Below are 22352 nucleotides of genomic sequence, written 5' to 3'. Positions count from 1 at the left end.
TCATAAAAGCAAAACCTCATTAATTTGGATAAGAGGATGAAGCAACTGTTTAAACATTTTCAGTGGAATTCCTGAATCTTTGGTTTTGTATCCAGTAAACTGATAGAGGAGGAAGACTTATCTGTGTACAGCAACCTGTCTTATTCCACACATAACCCCTAACCATGACATTTGTTTATTTGTTTAACTCCCAGTAGCTTTACAGCTGAGGGATTCTGTGTATTAGAAGCGTTGTGCATCTATTGGATCTTCCTTATCATCTGCAACATTTGACTACCTGTCTTGTTAGTCAATATCTTACTATTTAGTATTGATTACCTTTCACATTCTCAATCGATACACACATGCAAACACATCTAAAATTGATTTGAAAGTTGTTTTTTCATATTGGTATTAAAATCAATTGTGATTTCAGTTCTTTTTTTTATAACATGCATGACGCTATCTTCTTTTGTGAATTTAATTTTGTGATGTTTACCATACGTTTGTTTATGGCTATTTTATGTTTTTTTTCTGTTCAGCCCAAGATAGCCTGAGATGTGAACCTTTATTTTCATTCACATGCTGACATGGATGGTTAGGTTTAGGAGAAGGAGACATGCGATAAGGTGAACAGCACTGATTCTGGACATGCTCTCACCTGGCACTGTCCAGCAGCATACCATGAAGACACAAGAAGTAGCTTTGATCTGTGTGGTATCTGATGACTTGAGAATGGGCTAAAATAACAGCACATAAAGCAAACTTGTGGTGAATACAGAATGCTATAGATATATAAAAACTTAAAATATAAAATGAGATAACAGTAAAGTACAAAATATAATAACTAGCAAACAGTAAGGGGCAAATCATAACAAAAGACCATTGCTGCAGACTCTTCATCTTAATATTTACATTTTTTTTTTACTTCTTACATTTTTTTCGGGTTTAATGGAGGACAACAAACTGCAGAACCGACATTCTTGCCTTGTGTCCCAGAGTTTGGAGTTCTGCCATGGCTCAGCAGGGGAACACTGTCTGCAGAAACACAAAGAGGGAATTTCATACTTAAAAAGACCATAACTGTGGAAGAAAACCCACTCAGTTTGGCTAACTCAGACTGTTCATGCTTAAAATTGCATGACCTAACTTCAGAATGCTATCAAGTTTGTCCCTCATTTCTTACAGTGTAGTCATCTTAGGAGGGGATCACTTCACAGCAAGGATGTAGGAGAAATTATAACAGTGACCAAAAACCTATGAGCACAAACTGTATGCGCTCAATGAAGCAAACCAATGCATTATTTGAAAAGATATACATGGCTGAGATACATCTTGCGTTGATAAGGCTGCTTGGTTGAAACAATAGTGTGAATGACATTAAAGCTTACGCAACTTTAAAACGGCTCAAGTTAAGAGTCTGTCCATCAACACAGTAATTAACTGAGATAACACACTAACTTTTAACCTCACTCTACCTTTTAGCTTCAAAAACAAAAAAAGGTCATTAATTGCTTTTCCTCCCACCCATGTGGCTGATTTAATTTCACATAAGAGCCTCCTCTCTCAGTTGGAATCATTTCAATCAAAAAGCCTCCCTTCCTCTCCCTCAATCCTTTGCTTTTCAACTCACTCATTAAAGTCCACATCAAACTTTCTGACAACCACCAGTAAGGAATTTGACTTTTACACCCCTCAACAGGTGCAGTAAGCTGGTGTGTCTTCTGCAAAACAAATTGACTACAATGCACAATTTAAAGGATTAGCAGCATTACATATGTCAGACATTGATACATGAGCTTATACAGATGGTGTACATTGTGGATAAATACTGTAAATAAACTGGGATTTACAGGACAGGGACTTGACTGCATGCATGTCTGCTATCCTATAATCAAGTTCAAATTCCATTAACAGAGCCCTGTCTTCAGCAAAATTTTTTCCCTCATTAAAAGGTTTAGAGACTGCTCCACTTTCCCGTATCCACTCCCACTCGAAAACATGCTCCTGCCTAATTCATTTACCCATGCTTCCTATACACACCAACGGTATAATTGCAGTGGTAATGAACGTGCAAAAGCAGCAAATTGGGATGGGAATAATATTAGTAACCCGGCAACGCTTGCTGATCCTTCCAGCCTTTAACCACCATCTCTGGGTACATGCATGCACAGACCACTGCAGACAAAGACACACACACACACACACACACACACACACACACACAAAAGCAGAGCCTCCACAAACTGATACAGCTACTCTCTCAGCTCAGTTTCCTGGTAGGCTTGACTCGGGTAGCTCTTTGCCAGTGTGCAGCTGGCACTCTCGAGGCCTAAAGGGGGGTCCACAGGGATCTCTCTGCCCTCTGTAGTCAGCTATGCAAAGCTACAGCTGAAGGTCACACAGCTTAGGTCACGTGGTTTTAAAGAAATAAGCCCATTACATGTTTATCAACAACAGAAAGAAAATAGGGGGAGCTTTCAAAAAGCAATTACCCATGATATTCCGAAGTTGCATAATGGTATTCATTTTTCATGGAGGGGTTAGAGGCTGATATTAGACCCACAAAAAAGGGAGCAGTTTTGATCAGAGGCTGAAATGGATAAATGGGAGTGAGTATGAAGGGATGGATAAACAGTCCAAGCCATGAAGTAAATACGTTTCAAAGAGACGAGTGATTCATACCCCAACATTAGAGTCGGGAAGCGAAGATCAGCACACAGTGTGCTTCAGCTATGAGAGTTTAAAAGGTGCAGTTTCTCATATGTATAGACACTGTTTTGAAAGATTAACACAATATGTATAAAAATGTATCAGGAGATCTCCCAATTCTGAGTCTACAGACACAATGTGATGTATGATACTGTAGAGCAAGGATTATTAGACAACAGTTTATAATAATTATCATTTTCATTATCTTACGTAGCATTTGCTAAACATATACAGCTGCCTCCGATGAGAATGTTATTAGCTTTGCAAATCTTTGGCCAAAACTTCGGACCCGATAATCATGCTCAAGGAAAGTCGGAGGATTACCAAAGATTATCAGATCAAACACGAGAGTGTGCCAAATATCATGGCAATCCATGTAGACATTTGGTTCAAAACTACAAAAATGACCCTCATGGTGGTGCTAACGAGTCATCAAAGTCTTTATGATACACCAGCTGTGAACCGTGAACGACTGTACAAAGGTTTGTGCCTACCCAACATATGGATTTAGAGGTATTTGATTAGATAAGTTAAAAACTCTAACCCTAACTCAGGGAAATCTATTTAAAATTTCAAAGTTTTTTTTGACATTTCACTGAAAAAGAAAAAACAGCAGCCTCTTGGTGGCGCTGGAGGGAAAGTCAGGGATAAACCATGTCACTAGAGTCCTGCATGGGTCAGATTTTCAAGACCTGCTCCCAAACCAGAACCGTGATGTGAAACATCTGCTCTGCTACATGACCAATGAGCAATTAGTTTCCCAACTAGAGGTGGATGATACGCCATCATATCACCATAGTTCAGGGTACTTTTGCAATAATGATATTCCTGATGATATGACAAAATATTTAAAAGAAAAACATGGGGGGAAAAATCTATTATTTCCAGAGCAAGTAATTGCAACAAAGTATGACAGCTTTTACATGTCAGCATGAACTGAACAGTTTGTCTTAAAATATGCAGAAAAAAAAATTATCTCAATTTTTTTTAGATGTGTCATGCCCGATCTTAACCTGATAATACAATTAACACAAAATACCACGCGCAAATCACTTTTTTTGCATGTTACCAGCCAGGTACTCAAACTGCCTCTGCCTCAAGGGGCCGCAAATACCCCAAACAGAAAGTTAAGAAAGAAATTATTTTGCAGAATTACTGCACAAGTAAAACTCTAACCACTGAGCCACACAGACACAATTTAAGACAAATTATTACACAGATTTATAGAGGATAAATAGGTTCAAAGCACAGCTCATGAGCACTCAGAACAAATCTTCAACATCGTTGAAGTTTTTCCACCAGTAATCCCCGTTGCTTTGAATCAAACATGCCCCAAATTTTCTTTGCTTCCAGCTATAGCTCTCTGTTCCTCTAACTCAATTAATGTTCTGCACTTTGCATGTAATGAAGCAACAGCCCCAACTTCCTGTTGGCTAGCATGTGCCTCTTTCTCAGAGGAGGATGCAGTGGCAGGGATTAAATTGCATTAGCCGCATAATTATTTCCCTCACAATTGATCATGACAAAAATCAGCGTCATGGGCTGAATACAATTATGAAGTATTGCAAATATTTCTGTGATCTGCATACTCTTATGTGTTTATTCCTTTTTCTTGTTTTGTTGTTGTTTGTTTCCTTTGATAATGTTTTTTGTCTTTTTATGTCATTCTGTATGCCTGTGTGTCTAAATCTACCATACTCAAAACATGTGTTCACCTTTACACCCTTACACATGCTGTAACATAGGGCCATACTGTGGGAGTAAAAGCTATTTCATGCATGCATGCTCTTGGCAGCCCATTCAGAATAATGCAATGCAGGAAGACACTGTGAACTATGATTAATGGCTATTTGCCTCTTGCATTAGAGATGAATGAGAGGACAGCGCATTTGCTGTAAAAAAAAAAAAAAAAGGAACAGAGACCTCGTCTATCCAAAATGGTTTTGTTTTACTAAGTTTTGGGGATTTGGAACTAAGTGTCTGGCAGCAGCTCTGAATTCTTACTCACCCAACCTTGAAAAAAATAGCACACTGCAGCATGATTACGCCTCTCACATTTTCACAAACTGTCACAAAAACAACAAGCAGAGGACGCACATTGCTTCAGGGAAAAATATGCGTACTAAGATATTGTTTCCTTTGAAAATACATGGGAGACCTTTTGCTTTGGTATCTTGCCTTCTGAGTGTTGTTTTTTGCAATGCTAAGCACAGCAACATGTCGTGGAGTAGGTTAGAGTGACACTGTCTGTACTGATGGAAGAACATTAGTCAGCTATCCCTCACAAGTGACAAAACCAATTAGAATCACCTGGAGAAATTTGGTTTAGGCTTGCAATTACATATGCTTGATAAGCATTATTACCCAGGCAAGGTGTTGTGCGTGTTTGTGTGCGTGTGCAGAATTATCTTTAAGGACTTCCAACATGATTCCCATGGCGAGGCTGAACAGCTGAATATCAATGATCTTGCTGTAATTCGTTTTCAACAAGGCACATAGGTGTATCTAATCATCAAAACACATCTCACAAAAACCTAAATAAAACCCGGTAGTAGTATGTCTTTTATTACAGGAAATGTTTAATATACTGCACAGGCTGCATAGATGTTTGGATAATTATAGTGCAGCTGTAATCAGCTCACAAAGGTTATGACAAGGGTATTGGTTTCATTTCAACATTAGAAGAGATACATATAAAATGGGGGGTTTGGGGGTTCTCCACCAAAAAAAAATTAGCGTTAAAATGAATTTCCTGCATTCTGGTATATTTTTATGCATCAATTTGTTGATTTCTGCATCAATTCATGGTGTAAATGTCAAAACAAAGCAATGCTACATTCATATTTTAATTGGGGGGAACAATCGCACATGATCGAAATATTGTGGGGAACATGTCCCTTGCATTCCCCCAAAAATCTATGCCTATGGGTCATGACAATGCACGCACTGTTGTAAGTTTGATTTCTTTCTTGTCACACACAGTCAACAGACACACACACACATAACCCAGCGTGAGGCAGTCAAGTGAAACTGTAAGCTGTTACTGAAAGATGTGAATTCAATGCAGAATTGTATTTCCTTGGTGGTGCACTTACACTCAGGATGTTAACATTAGTCCTCTCAGTGAAGCTTAAAAAAAGGTAGGGAGCCATACTGAAACCACAGGAATCCATTCCAACTAAGAGGACTATTTAAACTAATTACTTTTCTAAGATGGTTGCAACCATCTGGCAAATGGTGAGTGATTTAAGGTAACCCCACAAACAGATAGTGAGGTTTTTTTTGTTTTTTTTCACCAAGTCCATATCAGTTTTGGAGCAAGGAAAGACCACAGCAGTGTGGCTGCTTGTTGTTCATGCTTAATTAAATTTGTTCATCGACTCCCTCAGTAATTAAACTCCAGCGTATTTTCTTTTAACTGTGGATCATCTCTTGGATCAGACAACCCATTAGGATCAGCAGGATCTCCAAGGGAAGGATGTGCTGCTTGATGCATCTCAAGAAAGGTAACACTGAAGTCAGACTATCGTCTTATTTTTTCTACTTTTCCGTGGTTATATTGCAGATGTTATCCTCCACGTTATTATGGACATACCTGGATGTTGAGAAAGTATGTGGGCATGTAGTGCGTCTGACTAGCAGGAGATCCGAGCCCCCTATCACATGCCAGCAATTAGCATTAATTGATTTACTAACCGTAACCATTATCTTTCCCTAACCTTAAAGCTGCAAATCAATATTCTTAAATCAACAATGGATCAATTGACTACCTGTTCTACCAAACTAATGTTTAAACCAGTAATCAAAATTCAAAAACAAACATAAAGCCAATTATAGTCCATTTTCACATATGCTTTACGAGTAATAAGTAGATGTGACTGTCAACACAATAACAGCTGTAAACCATGTTTAACATATGTTGCACAGAGAAAGCTACCATGTCCCAGTGATTTGCCTATGCCAACATTTTTCTAAGTCTGTGATATGAATCTGACAACCATTCTCCCGTTTTTATGTACTTAGCAAAGCAATATGCAGTAAGGTAAAAATCCTTTTAAACCCAACTGGAGTTCCTTGCTGTAGAGTCTTATTAATATGTACTATTGCTTCATTACTAGGTCTACAGGCAGCTTAGTTTGTTTGCCCAAGATAGGGTGATCATCCATGACAAGCAGGTGTATCTACCAGTCACCAGCTTGCTGCAGTATTAACAAGATCCTCACTTGGGAGCCAAACATTAAACATCAGACACAAAGGGAGCAAGGGCTGCTGATATAAGCCGATACGCATTCGCATAATTCTGGACATGTCATTGCTAAGACGAAAGATGCACAACTTATGTTAATACTTATGTTAAGTGTTCATCTTGCTTCTACAAAGGTCAAACGTTATAAAAAACGGCCAGAAAGGCTTGTCTATGTGTGTTGAAGGCAGTAGACATTTGAAGATGACTCACATTGTCACAGAAACAGGGACTGAAGCAGATGCACACAGAAAAGAAGAAAGAATGGCATTTGTATGGGATTTTTTGACATCCCACCAGTAGCCAGGTGAGAGTCCTTTTTCCTTTTGTTGACATTTGTTCTTTGTGCCTTGCAGTGCACTGCAACCTCAGAGTACCATCCATTCAGCCCCCTCGTAGAACGGATACAAAACTCATCACATGGTGCCACTTTGTCAGCGACCTTTCATGTCTGCTTATGACGTTTTAGGTATCCTTCTGCGTCAGCTGTTTATGCTCCAGGATGCCTTTACCGTGATGTCAACAAATGCACGTCATGGGATGATGCAGCAAGTTACACTGTAAAATCTAACTAGTTGATCTTACTTATAATAATCTTGGAAACTGATTAAGTTGAAAAATTTGGATGCAAATATCAGTCTTCATTTATGTTTACTAAAGTTTACTTAAAATTTAGCTGTATTTACTTAATTTTGTGAAGGTGTTCCAAATTAAAAGTAACAATTGCAGTCACCTTGTTCTTCCTAAGTGTTAGCAACTTCAGTAAACTGAGTTAGTCTGACTTAACTTGATTATCACAAAGAGGATTTTAGGTTTAGGTTAAGGTAAAAGAGGCACGAGGTGCAAACACCAGAGTCCCGTATGAGAGCCAGTTGTTTGTGGGAAGGGACCCATCCACCACCCCTCCCACCTGTCCTGTAAGCGCACTTGCACTCCTTATATTATGTCATCACCGGCAGCATTACAACCTGACGCCTTCCTTTCTGGTATTTAAGTGCTGCCTGTGCACATATCATTAATAACAACTCCATCAGTTCTTTCCGACCGCATTCTCAGCTGACGCCATTCAGCTGAGTTCCAGGTGGACACAGAAGATGGCTTTTGGCGTCACACTTGTACGGCTGAAGCAGACAGAGCGGACATATTTGATGAGTTCGGAATGAGAACGAGCTGGGCATACGCAATGATTTAAACTGCCTACACATGATCTGAACAGTCTGCAGCTTAAAGTATTTCAGTCCTCTTATAGCCCTGTATCAGCACTTGGTATTACCTTCAGTGTGTCTGTGAAAAGCCTTCTTCCTGGCACCATCAAAGGAGGGCTAGGACTTCTGAATCCTGCCTGTCAAAATTCAAATGGACCCTTTGGGAGCAGTGTCATTCATCTCTCCTCAGTCAATAGCTGGCAGCTCTGTCCCTCCATTGATTATCAACTGCGAGGGAGGCGAAGAGGGACGACAGGCGGGCCTTTTGTTCCCTCTCCTGAAGGAGGAGTGCCAGCAAAATAACTCGCCACAATTAAAATCTCAATACATCAGCTGGAGTTTACTTTATGGTGGAACCCAGCTGTTATCTAAAGCACTCAATGAAGAGGAGACAGAAGAGGTCCAAATGCAGAGAGATGCTTATGGTGCCAAATATGGTTACCTGCTTAATTTGTCTTGATTCCTGTCTTGTTTAGTGCTTCATCAGCTTTTGTGTGCAGGAATAGTTTGTCCGTTTTGCTCTTCTCAAACACTAAGCACACTTTTGTTGCATATCCTGTATTGTAATGCTTTATGGCACCAGCTGTATCGATGTCTTTTATAAACTTGCCTGCTGTCGCTGCCTCTTAGGCCTCTGACAGACTGAGATTTTAGCAATCTTCAGTGCAAGCTACACTTTACAACATGGATACATTAACATTGGGTTCGACATCAAGTTTGACATATGCAGAATGAATCGCAGGCTACGTACGTTGTATGTCCATTGACATTGATACCAAAGAACAAAACGTCATCAGCATACATCATCCATCTACAACGCTGTAGTGATAAGAGAAAAATGTAAACAAACCTGAATCAAGCCCTTGCTAAAGTGGCATTTATTTGTGTCAAAAAAGTCATTAAGAAGAGGAGGAGGAGGAGAATGTGGACAGGGCCACATTTAGCAGTGTCACACTGATCAGTGCGTCATTTCATGCTGAATTTTTACAGGCTGGTTATTAAATGTAGGTCGCAACAGCAGTCACACAGTGAGATGGTCATCCCAATTTTCTGACACTATCAGAATTTTATCCCAGGCTGTCCTTTGTTGCAACACTGTGACACAGGCCATCCTTGAACCTCTCTCATTGTGACGCAGGACCACCATTTAAGTGCCACGACAAAACATATCGCCATTTCTTTTACACTGGACATCTTTTGTCCAAGACAGTCCAAAATCACACTGTGTATACCTTTAGCCTTTGTCGTCATTGCATATGAGAAATGCTTCTCAATTGACTTGTCTGGTTAAAAAAAGGTCAAATAAATGAAATTAATGTTATTCATAACAGGAGGACTTCAAAATTAGTATTTGTTTACAAAATAGAAATTACTTTCAAATATAAAAGGTCACATCGTTCCACATCAACAGAGGAATTGCTCATCTGACAAAGTGGCACCATCATACCAGGGTTGAAATCGAGGTTATAGGTTAAAGACAGCACGGTGGCAAAGGACAAGAAAAAGGTCAATGCACTTGTTGCACTTTAACCCCACAGATGATTGCTCATCATGATGAATTAAGTCTCCTTGACAAAGCAGGGAGCCAAGTGGACAAGGGTAGAGCCTGGAGACATGAACTTCAGCTCGCTCTGTCAACTTCCATACCCTCCTGCAGAATGAATAAGTTAACAAGCTGTCACAACATTAGCAAGTGGATATCTGGAGATTTGGATTCCAAATGCATCGCCCCGATTTGCCAGCGCCGTGGTGAATGTGTCCTGACAATGTGATGTGAACACAAATGCAGTCAATGGAAACACACGCAAAAAAATTCCACTGTCCAGTCCGCCGGTCTTTTTGCTGCAAGAACTTTTGCTACTATATGAATATAACATTTCAATCACACAAAAACAACCGGTGAATGCCTCCATAGCAATGAGCCACGGCAAAATGGAACTGGGAATGAGGTCAGATTTCACCCTGCATTCATCCAGTGAGGCACCGTACCTGTGTTTAATGTGAGCAGTATACAGAAAGAGGGACTTTAATGGATAGATGCAGCAAGTAATTCAGGCACTGCATGGAACCTAATGAGGGATAGAATTCAGAGAAACCAATCTTTTTTTTCTTCTCCCCCCACTGGTGGCACCAGGTTCTCTCATAGAGCTACACTGCCCTCTGACAGGTCTGAGAGGTACTGCAGCACATGTTTAAATACACTCATAATGTCCCCTTTTTCTGCATTTTAGATATTAAGAAGCCCCATTGTGTTAGCACCAGTGAGGATTAACTTCCACTGTCTGTACATAGGCATGTTGCGAAATGGTAAACTTGAAGGTTTGCCACACAACACAGCCCTGAAATATGCCCGAGGGGAAGCCAAGGAAAGCACAAATGCGAATTGATCTTTCCAATCAACATGATGAACGAGGAATGCCAGACGTTCTTTCTGCAATGCCAGGTCTTTCTCTGCAGTATTGTTCATTCCATTGTGTTTTGGGAGAAGATAAGGGTTTTTGTGGTCGATATGCCTTTAGACATTAAGTGAGGCTTTGTTGTTATTGCACAGGTCAAGACAGTATTTACACAGAGGTATTTGCAGATGTCTTGCTGCAGTCTCTCATCCGATTTATCTTCCAAAAAACAAAAAACTGAACATAATCAAACTTTCTCATCACTAATACTGCAACTGAATGTTGGTAGTGTGTAATCTTGTATTTTGGTGTTGCTTTTCGGTATCTTATATTAACCATAAACGCAGAAAGAGGAACATACAAATATATGCTTTCTGATTACAGACGCTGAAATTTAAAACATGGGTTGCAATTTATTTGAATGGTTGCAAAATCTTTCCAAAACATTTCAAAATAATACACAATGAGATCTGAAACTTCAAACACACATGAATGCCAGAGCTATTATGTTTTCTTCACCTGTAGATCACATGTACCGAGTCCAGTGCATTACATACATAATTACATAATTGCTTTACATCTGAGTTATTCTTGCCATCTGTTTGGAAAAAAAGTGTTTATATCAAAACAGATCAAACACAGTATGAGGTTTGTCTTCTAGCGACATGTCTAAATTTAATACTTAATGCACTGTATTTCCTCTCCAGCCCTCACACTCTCTAGACAACAGGGTGAAACACAGCAGATGGTAACATCTGTAAACTTTACCTCAGATTGCACACCCTTGGAGGATTTCATTATGTGTGGGCTTCATGCATTGCTTTTAACACTCTACATAAACACAACTCTTTGTCACTGTTACAGCTTCAGCGGGTTGCATGTTGTCGCTCTGCACACAAAGGGAAAATATAACTTTTTTTTTGATTTTGGATGTTTGATCATCATTCTTGTTTTTATGGTAACATTTTCCTCACAATCACCACTGTATAGACTTTGGGCAGCAACAACACAGAGTATGACAAACACAGCCAAACAAATACAATGTCATCTAGAGGTGAATGAAAAGGTGAATATCCCAGAACTGTCCAACACAACCATCTACAGAATTTTACACTCGCACCTTTGATACCCTGCAGTGTGTGTTTACAGTTCAGTTCAGATTGGTCGGCAGATTTCTTGGACAGGTGATGAATTGAGGCGGCATACTCAACAGATGGACAGGTGCAGAACAATCTTGGAACCCATACGCTGCCGGTCTGACGGAAAATAAGCCTCTGGGGGCAACGGGCAATATTTTGGGAGATCCTGTGTGGATATCCAGGTAAAGATTATCTTCTCTGTGCATCAGTCATTTCGGTTAATCTCTATAAACAAATTTTTGCATATGAATGCAGATATATTTTAACAAGGCAAATGTAAAACTAAATTTTTGTCAGACAATAGCTGAATGCATTTTGGCGAATGCATTGCACCTCACCACACCGCTGTTTACCTACTGCTTAAAAATGATTGGTCAATACTACTTGAACTGTAAGCAGTAATCAACGATTTTGATGCCAAAATCTTGGTCTCTTTCCCAACAGATTTTACATAACTATGAAGATTTCTGCAGGATGACAATAAGTTTGCTTGCATAATGCAGACTATGATTGCACAAAATAGAAGCAGAAACATACTCAAATTCTCTGTTTGTACATATATAATAACAAGTGATTGCAGATCTATATGAATATTTTAGGTGCCATTAATTACAAATAGTTTAAAACTATTTTAGTTTATTAATAAACATTCCAAGCCCATACAAAAATAACATTATCTGAATATTAAGATATGAATGTTAACATATAATATAAATATAATGATATATATATATATATATTTATAATATTTCTTACCACCATAATGATTGCCCTAAAGACACAAACATAAAAAATAAGCTGTTTTTATGCATTTATGCCAACAAAAACATATATTACATTAATTACATAGGACCAGTGGTTCCTGGGATCATACGAGAGCAGTGATGTTTGTTGTTTTTTCCTGACTATTATATAATCGCAGCTGATTATATTGTAGACTGCTACTGTCACCTGTGCTGATTCCAAAGAGTTATATCCAGCTTGCAAAAAAACTTGTGCTCTGTAGACAAACATTAACATTTAAACAGTTTTGGAGTCTTGTTAGAATAAAATCTAAATAAAACCACAGGGAGTCAAGTGTTGTGAAATGGCAGTGGTTGATGTGTTTAGTCTGTATACTTTAATAGGAAGGCTGATGTGTATATGAGCAATGCTGCACTATTGATTTTGCGATTCCGACAGAGCAAAAGCAATCGAAGGGTGTCCTTTTACCTTGTCAGATGTCACGTAAACAGAGTACCTTTTTCTCATACAGTTTGTCTTTCCCTCTCAAGAGGTAATGTCACAGGGAATGATTCCTTAACGTTGATCAATTCTGCCACCTGACACCATCATGAGAACAATTAACTCCTGTTCCAGCCTTGGACGGAGACATGAGGGGAAAGCTAGTTCTGTAGACAGATAGGCTTTGTTCTGAGTGCCGGTTTGTGTGCCAAAATATCCAGTCTCAGTCCTATTCTGCAGCCCTGTGTGTAATGTGTCTGGCACTGTTATCAAGTGGGCTCCAGATTTCTATCCACCCCACTAGAGAGGCTTTCAAACTTCTCTGGGAGCCCGTTTTGTTTTGTGACCCACAATAATTTAATGGACTATTGTGCAGACTTATCGAGCAAAATTTATCCCGTTTTCAGGCTACGGCTAACCTGATAGTATTTTATTCAGCTCAACACACATTGCAGAGACCAGAGGGGGCTTTGGCAACATAACATGGCCATAATTTTGATATAAGCTTACACAGAATCATTTCCTGACCCAGTTTAATCTCCCCATGAGTCATCTCTGAGTTTCTAACCAAACGCTCTCTAGCATGTTAATTTTGCATGCAGATTCTGATCGCAGCCAATTGTCTGCGGTACTTTAATTATTATTTCATATTACACACAAGTGATGACACGTGACCGCTACAAAATATTGGCCTGCAGATTGTCCCACAGGGGTGTGTTAATAAGAAAGAAAACAAAGAGAAATGATAGAAACGGACACGGAGACTTTTACTCTCTTTAATTTTATGATGAAGTACCACATCTCTACAAATGTATCCAAGCATTCACACACCATTATTTCCTCATACTCTCTTCTGTGTGAGCTTGGCTGGACACATTTCTCCTCTGCGTGGCATCTTCCCATAATCATCTTATGCTCTTCGACTCTCACTCACACACACGTGGCGATGTGTGTGCAGAGCGGTCCAGAATATAGGAAAACCACGACTGATGGAAAGACAAAATGAGAGAGAGAGGCTGAGCTCACTCATCCAGGCCATCTCTGCCAAGACAAAACAAACCCGGAGAGTGAAAATCATCTTATCAGGGTGATAGCAGACAAATAAAGGGAGTCTGTCAAGAAATTATCGCGTTGGTATTCAAGCCATGACTTGCTGTGTCTTGTCACAATAAAACAGAGGGAATGCAAGCGGAGGCTCAGAGAGAGAGGGAGAGAGAGAAAGCTGTTGATCTGTTTAGCCTGCTTGCTTCATGCCACTGCGGTGCATCTCCTCTGAAATGGCTGTATTTGAAATCAGCTTTATAGAGTAGAAGACACTGTGGAGCTGTGTGCCCAGGCATGCCTGTCAGACCCAGGAAGAGTAGACTTCATGGATGAATTGTGATTGCTTACATACGCAGCTACACACTACACATTAATCACAGACAGCAGTCTCTTTCCAAAAATACTAAAAAGAAAAAAAAAGAGTCCTGTCAGAGACAGGTGCAGAGCTGTATTGAAAGGCAGAGGGCAGGACAGAGGGCTGGGTGACTGAAAGACTGGGTGTGCCCTGGAGAAAATAAGGTGCAGGCTATATGTAGTTTAAAGTATAAGAACACTTTATTTTGCCTTGTAGAGAGAAAGAGTGCAGTAGAGAGATTGTGTGCAGTTTGAAGAGAGTGTTGCTTGCAATTTTAATGCAAAGCACGGCTCTACTGCAACCTGTCTGAGACAGCAGGGACTCTCTCAAGTGGCGCTGACAGGGACCGTCTGTGAACCTGCCTGTGGATCATCGTAAACCCTGCACCTGCTCATGACTGTATCACGGCACCCCACCGCTTTATATGCACATTGCATACGGCTCAACACATGCTGAATATATGCGCAATTATGGACCATAATTTATCATGTGTCCAGGGGTATTGATTATGTGCTCAGCGATAAGGCGGTGGAACATGCTTATTGAATATGGATTAAACATGCATCTGCATTAATTTGTACACACATCTAATTACTGATGAACGCAGCCACAAATAATCACAAAGGAACTAACAGCTTTAATTAAACAAGACTTGTAAAAACTCAGGAGATGAAGGGCAAAGTAAGCAGGCCTGCCAAGCCAGAGACATCTTTGGATGAGAAATGTGCACGCCCTATCACTTTTCTTTGTTTGATACAGACTTTTTCGCTGCTTTTTCGCTCTAATCGACTTTCATGGCAGAAGTGATTTGTAATTAATGGTGGTTTTGTAACTCATCTATATCCCTGAACCCTGACGAGAGCGATCGATAGCTCTGCCTGTGGCCCACTTCGTGTTCTGGCTTTCTCTCTCTCTCACTGCAGCAGAACCTGGAGCTCCATCACAAGTGGCCATGTGTACACACACACACACACACACACACACACACACACAAACAAACACACACACAGACACAGACACAGTCACACAAACAATGACAATTTGACAATGTCAATTTTGTATAGGAACAGAGAAGGCTATTAGAGGGAGGAGCTATTTTTGCTAGCTTTTTTGATTATTTTGGCCACCCAGGGGCAGCAGACTGATTTGTAAATACAATGACACTGACATATCATCACGTTATAAAGGCAAATATGATCACAAACAGTTGCCTATTCAGCAGACACGCATTAACTTAACGCAGTCATGTTCTTGTCCACCCCATTAATGTCAAACACTTAATGACTTCTTATCTTAGGTTTGGTCCCAAACAACAGAGGGAAATTTCTGTTTCTTTATCAGCTCAATAGTCCACTGTGTTAACCAGCAGTTGCTGACTTTTTTTCTTCAAGGGTTAATTCTAGCATAAGGGCGTGGTCACACTTTAAAGAAATTAACACTGGTGAAGATTTGCCTCCTGTTCACTTCTATTTAATGCGAGTGACGAGGCTAGTAAAACATTTTATTCTGGTGGCGCGTGGAGTTTCTGGGGAACTTTGACCAAAGAATATGAAGCCTCAACCTACAGGAAAGAAGAGTATGTTGGAGAGACATTGATTTTTGCTGCGTCAAACCAGACGATATAGCATAACACTGACAATGAAAATACAAAACAGCCCTACGTGGGAGATGCTGCCTTAATCAGGAAACAGGCATGGAATATAAGACAATGAAAAAATGGACCAATAACAGATAGCGATTTGATTTAGTCAAGTTATTATGTTATCTCATTACTGTTTATTAAAGATTGTTTGACTTTATGATCTATGCATGCATTGCTGCTTGTTTTAACTGTATCCTGTAATGTGTCCTTGAGTGCTTTGATAGGTGCCTATAAATAAAATGTATTATTATTAATATTATCACACTATATTTTGATGTATTTATTTAAAAGCTAGATAGCATTAGCTAGCAATCTTGCTTTTCGTGGAGCCTACTGCCCACATTCAGCATGAATATCACCTCGGCACATGATGGTCACTTGCTAGCGTTCACTCATGTGTAATCTCTGACTGAACTGTCAATGACTGAGTTGCATTATGGGTAGGCATCATGTTTTGAAGTAAGGAGAATGCATGAAGCATAAAAGATCTGTTGCGTCGATTTTGACCTTGATTTTGTACATTGTTCATCTGACATAAATTTAGCAGTGCTAAATGGATTATAACAGAAAATTATGAACCATAAAGAAGCTGTTTTGTCAAAACAAGTAAACTGAATTTTGCACCTGACTGCCTTTTTTCTTTTCTGCCACGCAGAGATATTTACTGTTGCATCCTCTTCTTGTTGCAATGCTGTTCTTCAGTTTATAGGTCTCCCAATCTCCCAGCTCACTCCCTGGGCTCGTAGTCAGCCCTTGTCTTTATTTGATTTTATGCCTCTTTCAGACAAGTGTCTTTCAATCATTCCCCTTCGGGTCATACCCCTGAGTTGTTCACATAAACACTGCACCACCACATTTACACTTCGGTGAAAAAAAAAAAATCTAATCCAGGAAAAAATGGGAGAAATAATATGGCAGGATGGGGAAAGGGGGAGACAGAAAGAGCAATGGGGGTTAATGATAGACACTAACCACATTTTTCCTGAAAGGTCACTTCACAGATACATGGCAGCCCTGCGCTGTTCTGCTAATGTCCCCCATCATAAAAGCTCTGGATTTTCATCTTCTATTTCCTTTTTTTTTGGGGCGAGTCACCCATTCGTTTCACATCAGGAAACTTTCCCTTGGCGTTGACACAATATCAATCACACCAGTGTCACAACCAAACAGTACAGGCAGTCCCATTGTTAATAACAACCTTATCAGATAAGACGAAAAACAAACCAGTACCTCTCACACTTCAATCTCCAACACGAAATGACATGAACAGGTTTGTGTGGATGACACAAACAAATTAGAAGAGAAGGGATGTGTGACAGGACGTGCTATCACCTTGTGTTAGGTCCAGGAGGAGTGGATTCAGTTGTGTCAGCATTCCGATAGCTCACAAAAACACACAGAAACACACAGATACACACGCTCTGGATGGCTGCTGAGGAGTCTGAAGAGCGGGATGAGGTTGCTGTAAAAGCAATTTCCTCATGAGAGAAAGGTCTCATAATTCTTGTGAGACAAAGCATCTGGGATGATTGGGGACAGATGGGAAAAACTCTATGAAATTCAGCAATGTCCTCATTCACTGCAATTGTGTTTTTGGTAACCTTTTCTCTTGAATGTTTCTCTGATGTATTTCCCCTGTTTTTGAGGGACTTCACATTAATCATGGCTGACAAGCAGCAAGGCTTTCCTGTTGACGGCACTGTTTCAAATGTGGAAGTGTGCCTACAGGCATAATGTATTGCGCTGGCAGTAATACATGTATCAGTCATCTCGTCCACAGCGCACTTTCTTGATCACTTATCACCAATGTTTCAAATGCACAACATTTCTTGTAGTATTTCTGAGATAGCTATCTAAAAAAAACATTTTGTGCTATATATGTTTTGTAGCTCACACTTCTCACCAGAGCATAGTCTCTAACCCTGAAAAAATTGGTCTTATTCTGCAGCATCAAGGAGAAAATATCCAGCCAAGCGAAAGACATAAACGGGAGCTCCACTCTGCTATTATGTCCAAACATGGAATGGTTGGCCTGGCTGTGGTATGACTCGCTGATTTCAAAAAATGGTTGTAGCAGGTGAAATGCTGGAGTGGAGCCAGGGCCTAGCCTCTGGAGCAGTGATATTTATGCCTACTCTATCCCTCCCTCCCATGCTTTTGCACCCTCTTTTTCTGTTTTGGTTGCAAGACTTGGCACAAACAAAGCTGTGACACTATCACTTCGCTGATTTCCTAGCTGTGCCTTTGGTTGTCATTTCAGTGTCTTGAAATAATGAATCAATACCAGAGACTTTAAAAATCGATGTTTGGAGAGCCATGTGCCTTTTGTTTCTCCTAAGTGAGTCATTTTGCCTTTTTTTCTAAATTGGTAAAAGATGTTTGTATTCTACCAATTAACAGTATTCCATAGAAATGCAAACATATGGCATTGTTTCAGTTTTATTCTGTTCAGTTACATTTTAGCACAGCACTAAGACACAATTAGATACAACCATGTGCAGTGCTGCCATAAAAAGTCTTGGTTTGAAAAGCATTGCAACCTCTTCACCAGAATAAATAATAATAATAATAATAAACAACAGATATGTTACTTATGTACATTATTATGAAGAAGATACATTGAAACTTCATGTGTGCTTAGGTTTATGCACAAAAACGAACTAAGTCAATAAATACAAAAAAATATTTGTGGCATAATCCTGGCTGGAAAAGCAATGATATGGTAAAAAAACAAAAAACTTTTCATGGCACTATATAAAACACAGTGATGAGTTCCTAAAAAAACAACCATGTTAGGAGGCTGAATGGCTGCTGGAAGACAAAGTGATGATTTGCTAAGAAAACAGTCTGCAGTGGTCAGGCTTGGCCAGTGTCTCACTAGGTGCCACACCAATGAAACCCCTCCACCCCCTGACGATCAAGTCATCTACCTTGTCTCTTCAGAAACACTGATTTGGTATGCATGAAATGATATGCATGGTGTGGAGAACATTTTCCTCTGCCGACTGGGCTGAGTAAATCAACAATGATAAGATGTACACATTTTAATTTTTGAATAAAAGACAATCTTTGGATTATCAGAGCAAGTGTCACCAAGTCAAACAGTGTGTTCAATATTAGCAAAGAATTCACTAACAGACTGGCGTAATGGAGAAACAGCAGCACTAGAAAGAGGGCCACACGCAGGGAGCAAAAGTTCAAACTCATCTGAGAGGAAGAAGTTTTTGATCACCAACCATCAGCTTATCCACAACCTCCCGCTTGCCTCCACTCCTCTTCATTCTCGTGTTACTCTGTTCTTCAACAACCCCTGTGTTATGTGAAGCAACAGAACAACCATTATCAGGAATGCAAGAGTCTTTGCCAAGGGTTAGGATTTAGGATTCTGTCAACTGCTGTGCAGTTTGCACAGTACAATGTTGGATTTTATTTTGGAATAAATACATATTGAATTAATCCGAAGCTGCTGGAGCATTTTATGGTATAGCAGTACTTTTCATTGAATTATCGTCAGTATTTTTGCTTTGAGCAGCAATAACTGATTTTTAGATTTTCTATTTTTTTGCTGACATTTTATCACTTAAGAAGTTGTTATGGCAAAGGCTGTTTACACATCCAGAGACATATGAGCAACTTAAGCATGAATTTGAGTTCTGTTTCAAGCCATCAGAGGAATGTAAATCAAATATTTACTTTATTTTTAGCTCTAGTTTGTTCTCCTCCAGCTCTGGAGAAAATCTGTCAAGTATCTGTCTCTTAAAGCAGCTAAAAGTTCTAACTTTGTCTGCCATGGGGTAGGCAGCATCGAGCAGATAGAGCTTTAGAGCTTTTTCATTGAAATCTACTAAAACAATGAGCTGAAAGAAGCTGATATGCTCCGTAGAGCATATCAGTAGGGTGTGGTCATCTGCATGATAATGCTTTGTGGAGTAAGTGGCCCCTGTGGCATAAAGTCATTTTATCCATTGCTAGTCTATAAAAATATTGATTAGTGCATCTTTAAAAATTCAATCATGCCTCATTAAAAAAAACGCAATTACATAAAGCGGGACGCAGTATTGTGCACACGCCTGCAAAATCTGAGTTTTGTCGTGTCCTAAAAAAGAGGAGTGCTTTTTTTTTTTTTTAAGTGGTGATGAATTATTTAAAGGTTTGGGCTTACAATATTTCAAAGGTCTAGTAGAAATAGACGAAAAATGCAAAACAAAAGGAGTAATGAACTCTTGAACATTTGAGGGTGCACGGGGAGGGGGAGGGGAGGCGCGAGCAGGGAGGAAGCTGCTGAGTGGGACAGGCCGATTGGTGTCTCTGCTCTTCTGCACTGTCAGATGAAAACGCCTCTCTGGGCATCAAAGACACCTGCAGCAGCAGTGTCTCCAGTGATAAAGATGCCACTCTCCTTGCTTTCCCCCTCCGATTTTAATTACAAATATTTATAAGCAGCTTAACTGCATGGACAGGGGTTTTTCTTTACCAGGCGAGGGTGTGGGGGTGTCTGGGTATCAACGCAGCTGTTGGAAACGATAAGATTATTTACCTTTTTTTTTTGTTATTTTATTTGTTTATTTCCTGTTAATTATTCATACCCCCACACGATCATCGACTCCACTTTCCCCTCCTCAATACGTTAAATGGGGGATAACATAAAATAAATAAAAATCATAATAAATAAATAAATTATGCTTGGGATAAACATTCTCAGTGAAAAGCTAGAGGGTAAATTTGTCTCCCTGGAAATTTGACTTGTCTTTTGCGTCTGCAACTGAGAGAGGGTTTCGCATGTCAATTCCTTCGGGATCTTAAACTCCTTACTTAACAACTTTCATATCTTTAAATTTTTCATCTCCCTTTGCACACACTGCATTAAGCATAATGCTGCGTGGCTAAAAAAGTGCTTGCTTGACAACAGGTTTACTTTAGGACACCTAATTTCACCAAAGGTTCAGATCCTATAAGAGAGAAAAAGTGAGAGTCATACAGGGAGAAAAAAGTAGAGCACTCGTCTTACACCTCGCTACTTTAACCTCCATGGCACTTTATAATCCCGGAGAAGTGTGGAAGTCACCTTGGATGAGGAGAATTGTAAAGGGGAGGGAGTGTGAGAGACAACACAGGTGTTTTTCTGTTTTCAATACACTTTAGAAACTTCCAAAAGCAAAATACATTTTTTTCCGGTGAAACAGGCTGACGGGGTTTGGGGGGCATTTATCTTATTGGGTTCAGATCTGTTCTGAGAGTGGAAAGTTTCGATGGGATACTGTTAGAATGTCAATAACTCAACACCTCCTGTAAAAAAATTTTAATCACTTCACGGATGTCAGGAAGAGTATGGCGGCCGAGCCATCAGCTAATAGGAATCATAATGAAGAGCCTGAACAGTGATGTAAATAGTGACAGGAAAGCCCATTGTAGCGCTGAGTGGTGACGCGAAGGAGGTTTATTCTCGTCCCAGTGCTCGCAGTCCCAAATGAGAGTGCAGGAGGGTTTATTTTGTTTTCAAATCGGAGGTGGACAGTAATTACATTTAGTCTCATTAGTCGTTCCCCCCTGACTCTGCATGGTCATCAAGGTAATGTATGTGGCCCTTCCTGTTTGGGCGAAAATGGATTTGTGCTGCATTAGCTGATGAGGCAGGTAAATTACATTATGTCCCCCAATGTGATCTTAATGTCAGTGATTCTGGGATGGATTAGCCTCGTGGACAGTCTCAGACTTGTTAGCGTTTCACCACACTGTCTCTCTTCCTGCAATAACACGGAGCAAAGAGATAGGCTGCCTATCCTTCAGATACTCATTTCAAAGAACCTTAAAGAGTCACACAGTGATTCTTTTTTCAATTCTGGCTTCACTTTGTACCAAACAAGACTATTGATGAGGTATTACAGAGGTAAAGAAATGGCGGTCACTGAATTACTCAGGTAAGCTCAGGGTTTGAATGAGTGGCACAAAAGGGGGAGAAAAGTCTCTTAGGAATAGAATGAAAAATATGAAATCACAAGCAGTTTCATCAATCTGCGGGCTGTTGAAATCTTACTGTGTCCTCTATCAGAGAAAATAAATTGAGGTTTGCTCCCCTACAGGTGTACCTCTCATATCTAACTATTATTATTTTGTCTAGTTTTGTGTGGCATGTGTCTAATAGAGGTCTCCCAACAGCAAAGTCACTCCAAAAAAAAAAAGTCACACAGCCATATTCTGTGATCTTGAAATCCTCTTAGGGAACTAATTTCAACTAATTTTCAGTAAGACTTACAGCAGCACCCAATGGTCTTTATTATTTGGCCTGACATTTATCAAGACACTGATCGCTGCCACATCTGTCAGAGCTGGGTGTTTGGGGTAATTCGGGGTTGCAGACAGATTTTGTTCATGAGTGCGTGAGGCAGTGTGAGTGTGCTCATTCATCTCCACAC

General features: G+C 39.8%; 1 long non-coding RNA gene across 3 annotated transcripts in view; it reads right to left on the bottom strand.

Moving 5' to 3' along the window:
• Positions 1-311: 311 nt before the first annotated feature.
• The window catches only part of LOC148189155 (uncharacterized), a 57833-nt gene continuing 35792 nt past the window's right edge, over positions 312-22352 (bottom strand). The window contains exon 3 of one of the 3 annotated variants that reach the window (XR_015776878.1): positions 312-1017. This is a non-coding gene — a long non-coding RNA (uncharacterized LOC148189155). Of the gene's footprint in view, positions 1018-13739; positions 13885-18393; positions 19250-22352 lie in introns of those variants that run through there. The other 2 variants (XR_015776881.1, XR_015776879.1) reach the window with 2 other exon arrangements.

This window comes from Plectropomus leopardus, chromosome 7, assembly GCF_026936395.1.
Source record: "Plectropomus leopardus strain MGB_pleo_1.0 chromosome 7, ASM2693639v1, whole genome shotgun sequence".
In the NCBI taxonomy this organism is placed as follows: Eukaryota; Metazoa; Chordata; class Actinopteri; order Perciformes; family Serranidae; genus Plectropomus; species Plectropomus leopardus.
The sequence above is the reverse complement of the archived record's forward strand: the minus strand, read 5'-3'. Positions and strand labels throughout refer to the sequence as shown.